This window comes from Cupressus sempervirens, chromosome 4, assembly GCF_028749045.1.
Source record: "Cupressus sempervirens isolate cs-2001-9-10 chromosome 4, ASM2874904v1, whole genome shotgun sequence".
NCBI classification, from domain to species: Eukaryota; Viridiplantae; Streptophyta; class Pinopsida; order Cupressales; family Cupressaceae; genus Cupressus; species Cupressus sempervirens.
In genome coordinates this window covers 358,197,354-358,210,257 of record NC_143121.1, presented here as the reverse complement: position 1 = coordinate 358,210,257, position 12,904 = coordinate 358,197,354, and positions in this window count along the sequence as shown.

Sequence of the window (12,904 nt, the reverse complement as noted above, 5' to 3'; positions counted from 1 at the left end):
TATAAATTATAAAACAAATGCTCCTCATTTCATTTTCATTTTGTGTCTTTGCAGGGAGGAAGAGATGGAGATTACTGGAGCAATTCGAGTTTTTTAATAGGAGTAGATTAAAGTTTCATATAGTTTAGCCTTGTATGTTTGATTTATATTTAGGATTCAAAAACTTTTTGATTTAGATATTTGATAATACATTTCTTTTGCAGATTTGTAATGTGTATGTTTCAATTTAGTTTTACATTTCCATGTTTTAAATTAGTTTTAGATTTGCATATTTCAAAATACTTTTGGTTTCCATGTTTTAGATTTGTATGTTTCATAATAGTTTTATACTTGCATGTTTCAAAATATTTATATTTTTAATGTTTCATAATTAAATTTAATCGTTGATGTGGACAAGAAGGTCACCTTATCAATAAAATTTGTATTTTATTAAAGTTAGTGATTAATTTAAAATAAACGAATCATATATTTAGTTTATATTGTCATTATTTAATTAGATTATATATGTGTTTTATTTAAATATTTTTCATACTACATATAGATTTTTATTAATATTTATGTTTGTAATGTTTGAAAAGTGGAAGACAATGCCACCATATTTCAAACATTACAATCTAAGTATTTCATTTGAAATAGTTTTGATTTTTATTTAGGTTATTTTGAACATTATTCATTTGAAAGGATTTATGTTAACTATTAATACTTTTTCATTATGATTATTTCCATATGTTGATTTTCGTTTATAAGTTTGCAGGTTACTATTTGAGTTATGGATACCTCGAATAGAGAATCAAGCATTATTGGATACTAGAGCCTAACTACTTCAACGATCTCAAATGATTTCTTCAAGATTGAGTTTGACAAATGCGTACAAATAATTAAAGAGGCACACACAACTATAATTAAAGTTGTAGAGAAGCAATATTTCCAATTGACTATGTTGAGGAAATGGAAGAAATGCATATGGAAGATGCATAAAAATTTCTGTGTGACACATCTACAAAAGTGGATGGGTTTCCCTCAATGATGAAAGAAGTATTTCATAATCATTGTTCAAGTAAAGGTCACAAAAGAATCCTAATCATTGAAGAATGTGATATGTATTTACACCATCACAAATATATTTTTTGTATATAGTTCATTCTTGTCTCCGGTTTCAAATTTTTACTTCTAATTAGTTGTATTGGCAATTTTATTTCTCCATTGTTCAATGTAACTTTCATGGAGAAGAGAACAAGACAAAATAAATTTATTGTTGTACGAAAAATTTCTTCAATGGATGTGGCTACTAAATATATTAATTAAGAAAGAAAATCATAAGTCTAAATAGATTCCTTAATGATAGGGAGATTTATTGATTACCAATGGATGTGGCTACTAAATATACTAATTAAGAAAGAAAATCATAAGTCTAAATAGATTCCTTAATAATAGGGAGATTTATTGATTACAATTCTTAATCATTGCAATAAAAATTGCATTAGCATTATTAAAAATTCAACAATATATAATGTTCTCGCATCATCATGGAGAAATAATTTTCATAAAATTGACTCTTATATATTCTTTCACACTTTTAACATCATTTGAATTGTTGTGTTGGAACTTATAACTTCCCTTTCATGAATTAATTTTTCCACTATTCGAGTCATTTGTATAACATATATCCCAAATTTGACCATAGTTGTACTCCAAATACTCCAACACTACACCTAAATCTCATACTTCCCTTAACCCTGTCCCTTATTTTAGTGTAACATTTAACCACTTATTAACCCTAACCATAACACTGAGTGTCATATAAATGAAATTGTAAACCTTGGATCCTAACTTTAACTATTACTCTATATATGATTATACTAATCATTTAGTAAATTATATACCTTAGCCTAACCCTATATGTACAAGTATCTAGAAATAATATTATATTCTTTTATAAGTGATAATATGTACACACACACACACACACACACACACACACATAGCATATCTGTAGACAAGAAGGAGCTCATATTATGTTTCTTATAGTGGCATGTTTTATGTAGAGAGAGAGAGAAAAATAGATTATGAGGTGTATCTAAAGAGCAGAGAGAGAGAGAGAGAGAGAGAGAGAGAGAGAGAGAGAGAGAGAGATTAGGGGTGTATCTAGAGAGCATAAAGGGATAGAGAGATTAGAAGGATTATCTAGAAAGTAGGGTAGGAGAGATAAGTGGGTGTATCTAGAGATTAGAGAGACATATTAGAGGGGCATTACTAGAGACTACATAGAGAGAGGGTATATTTAGATAGTGGGGTGAGATATTAATGGGTGTAGTTAGAGAGAGAGGGGAGAGAGAGGGGGGAGGGATTACATTATTAAAAAGGTTAATAACTTGTATCACAATGGCACTAATCATGGGCACTATAATAGAACTAACCCACATTAAAATTTAACTTGTTAGTTATCCTGACACCAAGGTAAAGTGTATTAATAGCACTAACATCAGCTATAATATGATTAGTAATCCAAAGAATTATCTTAACCGCAATAATAACACAAATCTTAACTCTAACTCTAACTCTAACTAGATAATTCTAATTTTAACCCTAACCCTAACCCTAACCCTAACCCTAACTCTAACTCTATCTCTATCTCTAACTTTAATTCTCCCCCTAACCCTAACCTTAACCCTTTATAATCCTAAATCTAATGCTAATTCTAACCCTAACCCTAACTCTAGCCCTAAGCCTAAGCCTTACTATAACTCTAATCCTAACTCTAATTCTAACTCTAATGCTAATTCTAACCCTAAATCTAACCCTAATTTTAACCCATATTCTAACTCTAACCGTAACTCTAACTCCAACTCTATCTCTAACCCTAACCCTACCCCTATCCCTAATTCTAACCCTAACTCTAACTCTAACTCTAACTCTAACTCTAACCCTCACTATAATTATAACTCTAACTCTAATTGTAACCCTAACTCTAACCCTAATCCTACCCATAATCCTAATCCTAACACTATATATAATGCTAATCCTAACCCTAACACTATATGTAACTCTAACTCTAATCCTAACCCTAATTCTAATCATAAACCCAATCCTAATTCTAACCCTAACTCTAACTCTAAACCTAAATCTAACCCTAACTCCAGCCCAAACCCTAAAGCTGACCCTAACCCCAACTCTATCTCCAACTTTAACTCTAACTTGATCCCTAACTCTAACTCTTATTATAACCCTAACCCTAACCCTAACCCTAGCCTCAATTCTAGCCCCAATTCTAACCCTAACACTAACACTAACACTAACACTAACACTAACGCTAATTATAACCCTAACCCTAATGCTAACCCTAACTCTAACCATAACCCTTATGCTAACCATAATCCTAGCCCTAATTCTAACCCTACCTCTAACTCCAACTCTTGTTCTAATTCTAATTCTAATTCTAATTCTAACTCTAGCTCAAATCCTACCTCTAAATCGAACCCTAACCCTAACCCTAGTTCTAACCCTAACTTTATTTGTAACCCTAATTCTAGCCCTAACCCTAATTGTTACCCTTACCCTAACTCTAGCTCTAACTCAATCTGTATCCCTAATTATATTTGTAACCCTAATTCTAACCCTAACCCTAATTCTAACTCTAACTCTAATTGTAACTCTAATTCTACCCCTAATCTTAACCCAAACCTATATAACCCTAACTCTAACCCTAATTCTAACCCTAACCCCAACTCTAGCTCTAACCCTAACCTAATTCTAACCCTAACTATAACTCTGTTCCTAACTCTAACCCTAACTATAACTCTAATTCTTACCCTAACCCTAACCCTAACCCTAATTCTAAACCTAGCTCTAACTCTAATGCTAATTCTAATCCTAACCTTGATTCTTACCCTAAATCTAACTCGAACTCTAACTCTAACCCTAACTCCAACTCTAACTTTATCCCTAATTCTAACCCTAGCCCTAATTCTAACCTTAACTCCAACTTTGACACTTTTTGTAACCCTAACACCAATATTAACCCTAACCCTAACTTTGACTATAAACCTACCTCTAATCCTAACCCTAACACTATATATAACTCTAACTCTAACACTAACCCTATTTCTAATCCTAATCCTAGCCCTAACTCTTACCCTGACCCTAAATCTAATAAGGTAACTTTAACCCTAACCCTAATCTAACCCTGATCACAACTCTATCTCTAACTTTAACTCTAACTCTAACTTGAACCCTAACTCTAACTCTAATTCTAACTCTAACTCTTATACTAACACTAACACTAACACTACCTCTAATTTTAACTCTTACTCTAATTGTAACCCTAACCCTAATGCTAATCCTAACCATAACCCTAACACTAACCCTAACCCTAACCCTAACCCTAATGCTAACCCTAGCCATAACCCTAACACTAACCATAACCCTAACTCTAACATTAATTCTAATCCTAACCTTAATTCTAACCCTAAATATAACCCTAACTCTAACTCTAACTCCAACCCTTATTCTAACTCTAATTCTAATTCTATCTCTAACCCTAACCCTAACTCTTATTCTAACCCTAACACTAACCCTAACTATATTTGTAACCCTAATTCTAACCCTCACCCTAATTCTTACCCTTACCCTTACCCTAACTCTATCTCTAATCCTAACTATATTTCTAACCTTAATTCTAACCCTAACCCTAATCCCAACCCTAAGTCTAATTTTAAACCTAACCTTAACCCTAACTCTAACTCTAACCCTGACTGTAACTCTAACCCTAACCCTAACTCTAGCTCTAATTGTAAACCTAACCCTAACAAGAACCTTAACTCTAATTCAAACCCTATCCCTTACACTAATTTTCATCCTAATGCTAACCCTAACTCTAACTCTAACCCTAACCCTAACCCTAACCTTAACACTAACCCTAACCATAAACATTAATTTGTCCTTAACTCTAACCCTAAATCTAACTCTACCATAATTGGACTCTAACCATAACCCTAACCCTAAGTTTAATCTTGGCTCAAAACTTTTCCCTAACCATAACTCTAGAACCTTAACCCTTACTCAAGCCCTAACCCTATACCTAACCCTAACCCTAGCCCTACTATAACCCTAACCCTAACCATAACCATAAGTCTAACCCTAACCTTAACCATGAGCATAACTCTAACCCTAAACTTAACCATAAACATAACTCTATCCCTAACTCTAACCCTAAATCTAACTCTACCATAACTAGACTCTAACCCTAATCCTAACCCTAACTTTAATCCTAACTAAAACCCTAACCCTAATACTAAATCTATCCTTAACCCTGACTCAAACCCTAACCCTATCGCTACAATAACTTTAACTCGAGCCCTATAATAACCCTAACCCTAACCATAACCATAACTCTAACCCTAACCTTAACCACATGAGCATAACTCTAACCCTAAATCTAACTTTACCATAATTAGACTCTAACCCTAACCCTAACCCTTACTTTAATCCAAACCCAAACCCTAACCTTAACCCTAACTCAAACCCTAACCCTAGCCTTACTATAACAATAACCATAACCATAACCATAACTCTAACCCTAATCTTAACTATGACCATAACTCTAACCCTAACCTTAACCATAAACATAAATCTAATCCGAACCTTAACCGTAACCATAACTCTAACCCTAACCTTAACCATAAACATAACTCTAACCCTAACCTTAACCATAAACATAACTCTAACCCAAACCTTAACCATAACTCTAACAATAACCATAACCGTAACTCTAACCCTAACCTTAACCATAACTCAAACCCTAACCCTAACTCCAGCCCTAACTCTAATGCTAACCCTAAACCTTATTCTATCCCTAAGGTTAACATTAACTGTAATGGTAACTTTGTCCCTAACCATATATCTATGTTTGACTATAACATTTTACATTACAATATGCCAAAAAGAAAATTACTTTTTTAAAACCATAATCCTACCCCTAACTCTAACCCTAAATATAACCCTAACTACAAATCTAACTCTACCATAATTAGACTCTAATCCTAACCCTAATCCTTAGTTTAACCTTCACTAAAATCGTAACCTAACCCTAACTCTAACCTTAACACTGACTCAAAACTCTAACTCTAACCTTAACCCTTACTTTAATCTAGACGAGAACCATAGCCCTAACCCTAACCCTAACCTTAACCCTGATGTAACTCTATATACAACCCTAACTCTAAACATAAACCTAACCTTAACCATCACCCTAAAACTAACCCTTTCTCTACCCCTTTCTCTGACTCTAACCATAAATCTAATTTTAACCCTAACCCTAATCCTAATTTTAACCCTAATTATAATCCTAATTTCAACTCTAACTCTAGCCCTTATTTGAGCTCCAATTCCAACTCTACCTCTAACTCAAACCCTAACTCTAATTCTAATACTAACCCTAACTATATTTTTAACCTAAACCATTATTCTTACCCTCGCCCTTACCTTAACCCTAACCCTAACTCTAATTATAACCCTAACTATATTTTTAACCCAAATTCTAACCCTAATACTAACATTAACTCTAACTTATATTCTAAACCTAACCCTAACTATAACCCTAACAAGATTCATAATCCTAAAAATAACCCTAGCCCTAACCCTAATGCTAATCCTGACTCTAATTGTAACTCTATTCCTGACTGTAACTCTAACCCTATCCATAACTCAAACCCTAACAATAGCCCCAACCCTAACACTAACCCCAACCCTAACTATCTCTACTCCTCAATATAACATTTTACATAACAATATGCTTACAATAAAACTAAATTAAAGTGATACAAATAAACACCATATATAGAATTAAAAAATAAAATATTCAAGAATAATTTTATAGTAAGTTTACAGTATTACATTTTTATAGTAAGTTTATACAATTTCATTTAAAAAGAAATAAATAATTCAACACTAACCTTAAAAAATAGAAATTTTTTTAAAAATACTTTTCTGTTGTGCCGCGATTGCCACTAGCTTAAATATACCTCTATATATATTACGCCGAGAGTAATCATTCTCGAGGCACCTATTTTCATTTTCATAATCCCAACTGTGATTAAAATAACCTTGGGATTAAATGAAAATAGGTGTCTCGAGAACGATTACTCTCGACGTAATATATATAGAGGTATATATAAGCTAGTTATATACCATTTACCTACATTGTTCCCTACAATAGAGGAAGAGCACTAGTAAGGGAACGCCTTCCAATGACTGCATACTCTAGCACACTTCCAATTATGAAGTTTAAAGGAGTTCCTACAACGATAACAAATAGTCTATTGTTTTTAGCTTGTTAGATTGGTAATTAGCCCATTCGTGTCCAATGTCAACATTTGTACACTATTATTACATGACATTATATTCGTTCATAAATACTAGTTATTGGTACATAATTGAGTGGATATTATACAAAATTTGAAATTACCTCTTTTTAACCCTTCCCTACTTAAAGATCTCTACAAAAAGCTTCTTTAAAACCAAAAATAATCCAAATCTACCTATATTTTAAGCTTTCCAAATATATAAAATTAAGACTTATAAATACTTACTTACCTTGTGATAAAAAATAGCAATCAAATCATTGAAAACAGAATTCCACTGCTTCTTCACAAACAAGCAGTCCCAAAAAATGTCTCATACCTCTGGTTTATAGCAAATTTTGAAACAAACGCACAAATTTTCAAATCCGGATTTTGAAAAAGCCAATTCCTGTCATCTTCCACGAACCAAATGAACCCTAAATGTCTGTCTTTCATTCAGATGTAATCTACCGTTTCCATTCATAGATTGGAAATCTATTGGTATCCTCCTTTACCCAGTATATCATAGTTCTTTAAAACTAAATTATCCTTAGTCTTCCTAAAGCAACAACTTTAGTCAGGTTTAATAAGATTGATTTGCCTGGTTTCCTGTGTAAATTTGTAAGAATGCAGCAGAACCCAGGAGGAAGGAGGTACCCCTAAGTTTCTATTTGCAGGTTTAAAGAAAGAAGAGCATTGATTTCCTTTCTGCCATTCCGCGTCGCACAGAGCATTGTAAACCCTAATCAGCTTTTCTGATAATGTTGTGCAGAGTGCGGGCACACAGATCTTAGAAAGGTCGCCCTTGTTTCACGGACTCGCTGTAGACAACGTTCCCCAAGGACTGACGCAGCCGTCTCGTCCACCACAGATGAGTTTAATACCTTTATTCACCTCGAAACAAACATTCTCATTTTCTGATCGATATTCAATTAAACTGGGTTTGACGTCAGCATTAATAGATTTGATTGCTCTTGCTCAGTTTTCCATGGCCTCGGAGTTCCGGGGATTTCCCTTTCAAATTTTATATGGTTTATGAAGCTACTCGGTAAGGATGTCTGCAACTTGAAATATAATGAGTTGGAAGTTAGGGTTTGGGGGCATTCATACGGTAGGGCAAGATTTCTAGTAGTAACTATACTAATTTCGCGTAACCCTTAATTTAAGTAGTTAAATAATATATGATAATAACAACTCAAAAAATCAGATTATCTTTTGGTATTTCTATTGAATGCTCAAAGTTATTAATAAGTATCTTCTTCTATGTAATATTGATTTTTTTTTGGGTTAATTTAATGTATTGATATGAAGAATTATTTATTATTAGGGTCACTCTAGCTAAAAGTGACTGGTTTGTGAACCTAGATTTACTATTGGATATCTTATTTATTTGACCTAGAGTGCTTCATTCATTCTTATAAGATATACTCTCCTGAATACTTATGAAATATGGATCAATAGTTTAATGAAAACTTGATAGCAATATCACATTGATAAAATTTGTTTAGTGCGCCATAAAATTGAATGTAAATGTCAATAAATAGGCCACGGGATCCCTAATCTATCATCCCCATAAAGAGTCAAGAATGAAAAAAAATTAACAAACAACTTTAAAAGACAAAATGAAAAAAAGTTGAAAACAAAAGAAAAAGAAGCACCTCAAAAAACTAAGAAACAAAACAAAATAAGATAGAGAAGAGACGTAATAATTTTGTCATAGGTTCCTTCTAATACCGCTCTTAAAAGAGCCCAAAAATACAAGTACATAGAAATTCTACGTAAAGAAACATACTTAACTGTCAATATTAAAACATTTGAAATAGGTGAACCTTTTCACTGGCGACCTTTCTCAGTGAGTGTTGAAGATCTGTAACAGGTATCCCCGCTGGAATTAATTTCTTTGCAATCGCTCCATTTGCTGGTTTCTCTGATTCCCAAGTATTACCAATCACATGATCAATTTCATCGAGCTTTGTGGTTGCTAAAAGTGTTGTTCTGACTGGACTAACTGGATTTATTGGTTTTGTTGTCAACGAAGAGATTGAATCTCTTGATTTTGCAATGTAAAAAATCAGCAGTGTGCTTCTATCAGCTTTGTTCTAGATCTTACAATCTTAAAAATGTAGAACTTACTCTGTTTGTTTGCTGGAATTAATTTGGAATAGAGAAACGGGAATAGGAAAATTGGAATAAATTTATTTCAATTTTGGCCCAAAATGAGAATAAATCGAATTCTATTTTTTTTTTTGAATTCGATTTATTCTCATTTTGGGCCAAAATTGGAATAGATTTATTCCAATTTTCCTATTCCCGTTTCCCTATTCCAGGTTAATTCAGCAAACAAACGGGGCCTAAAAGAAGCTTTAATATTTTAGAGAAAATTTATTATTTTCATTATTGAAATTATTGAGAAATAAGGAAATTCATATTTTAAAATTATAAAAAATAAATATTATATTGTAGTTCAATAAAGTTTAATATTTAATTATTACTGATTGATTGAATTAATCATATTGAAAAGTTTGTATTAAATGAATTCATTTGAGTAGACATGGATAAATAATGAAAAGAACAAGTAGGGAAAGAGATCTAACAGTGGGCTAGGTTAACTTTGCTCACGTAGAATTCCTAATTCATATATCGAAATTTGTGGATTTTTCCATAGTAAGGAACTCTTTGTAGAAGTGGTAGAATGTCAAGTGGTGAAAAGTGTCATTTCAATATGTTTGTCCCTAGTAGCCACTCACAAAAAAAAATAGTATTTTTTGTACAAACAGACGAGTCAACTATTAATATTAATACCTACATGTATTATCATTTTTTCAAACTTTTTAAAAGCAATAACTAGAAGACAACAAAAACATGAAATATCTTTATGATGTTGCTATCAGGATTTAACTGTGTGATTTTGAGTCGAACTCATTGACCAATGTTCATGAGTAGTGATTCAACATGAATCCATCTCTCATGAGAATAAATGGAGCACTTAGCACTCATTGGATCTAGGTGATGCTCACAGGGGTGAAGCACCGAGACTTCTCGAGAGGTCACCCATCCCAATACTACTGCAGCCTGAGCACACTTAACTACCTAGATCCAATGAGTGCATGATTTTGAGTCAAACTCATTGACCCATGTTTCATGAGTAGTGATTCAACATGAATCCATCTCTCATGAGAATAAATGGAACACTTAGCACTCATTGGATCTAGGTGATGCTCATAGGGGTGAAGCACCGGGACTTCCCTGGAGATCACGCATGCTCATAGGGGTGAAGCACCAGGACTTCCCTGGGGGTCACCCATCCCAGTACTACTCCAACGTGAGCGCGCTTAACTACCTAGATCCAATGAGTGCTAAGTGTTCCATTTATTCTCATGAGAGATGGATTCATGTTGAATCACTACTCATGAAACATGGGTCAATGAGTTTGACTCAAAATCACATAGTTAAATCATGATAGCAATATCATAATTTGACATGCTGTGGAAATTATCTCCTACTTATAAATGAAATATCTTTGTGAAAGAACAAACAAGTATACGAGAAAAGACTGTTAGAAAAATACATTTTTGAAAGAAAGAAAAAGAAAAACTTGGGCTCACAAATGCCCATTACCTCCCAAGGGATATACCATTAAATGGCCATGCATAAAGGGACTTCAATTTAAGTGCCACCCCTTCCTTCCAAACGTAGCAATCGATAAAGTGAGTTGACCTACACTTACGTGCATATAGAAATGAGTTATTTTCATTCAGCTTTTATTTTTAATTTTCTTTCTTATATACTTAACCAGGGAAAAGAGATTGTTTAGACTGATTTTGCATATCAAAAACTTCTAATTCGTATGCAATTTGTCAATTTTTTTTAGTGAATCTTTAAGGTGACTAAAGAGCTTAAAGTTAAGGTTTAGGCATTTCCACATTTATGGAGCTCTATGTACAAGTAGTAGAGTGTGAAGCGTCATTTCAAAACATTCATACATGTTATGTTCACCCTCCAATAGCAACTCACAAAAACAAAATAGTACTTTTTGCACAAATGGACCAATTAGGAACCAAGAAAGCTAAAATATGATCAACTATAAGTAGATGTGTTATCCATTATTACTAAATGTGTTATAATTGTTGGGGGCTTTTCAAAAACAATAATTTGGGGCGATCTATAACTATACTCGATCATTAGACTAGTCTATGATACATTTCATTCAGTTATAAATAGTCATCATTGTACTAATATCTTATCAAATTAATAACTCCTATCACAACTAGGGAGAGGGAGCAATAGTTGTGAGGGCTAACTTACCGAATATCGTAAGATGTTCATTTTTTTTTAGAAATGTAAAATGGACACTGAACTACCTACAACTAAGTTTTGAATGGGTGACTCATTACACAACTTGTTAAAAAATGCACCTAATGAAATGTGTCTAAAAAATGATTTTTTAAACATTCGACCAAAGCTTAATCTTAAAATCTCTAATAATTGAATTTAAAAATGTCATTTGTTGTTAATAGAATATTGTATAACTATATGAAATGTAACATATATTGCAACTTAAATGGACCAAATAGTTATTACTAATCATATATATTTATTATGCATAACTTTTTTATTAAACATAAAAATATTATTTGTTGTTATAAAAATAACACATTATTATATAAAATACAACTTATATTCAACATAGAGTCAACTAATTGAATACTAAATTTTTTTTACAATATAAGAAAATAGAAAATACAAGGCATATATTAGTGATGAGACATATTATTAATATGATTTACTCTATGCATATACATTGCTACCTCAATAGTTGACCATGTGTACAATGTATATTGAAATAAGCATCTTATTTTATTAGGTGAGCATTCTATTTATTTTTTATTAAGATTAGAGAATATATTAATAAAAGGATGTTCTAGTGGACCACCTCAACTATTGATTCTCTTCCCTATTAAATAATGCTCGAGTAATACTTAAAATATTTTCATACATGTACATATACATATACACACAACTTTTAACAAACTACTAGTATAATTCAACTACCTCTAATACTGATTACAACAAAATCCTAAGTTTGATGTCTACTAAACTTTACTTTTAACTAAATAGCTAGCAGATCTGTTAAGCATGGAGAACCTGTGGACCTCAAATTCCTCATAAAAACAAAATCATTATGTCGAACTGGTTATATTATTTTACTATATAATGTTCCGTGTATTGCTCTGAACGCCTTCGTATTAAATAGACCTGAGATGTATATATGGGAATACCAGAAAATTGCGGGCAAAAGAGCCGGAACAACTTGATCGAGTTATTGAATTCAGTGTAGATATTATGGCGTATAAGTAGATCTTCTTGATTAGTGAAGCATGCGAAGCCATAATAATTCAACAGTGACTGATTTGATTGTGAGTGAAAATCTTGATAGCTTTACTGTACACTACATCCGTATCTTTGTCTCTGACCAGCAAGGAAAAACTACTTAAGGACTTAGTCCTTTTCTTATCGGGACAGAAGTTAGAAGCATTTGAATTTGACACGAACGTGCCAGTGGATAC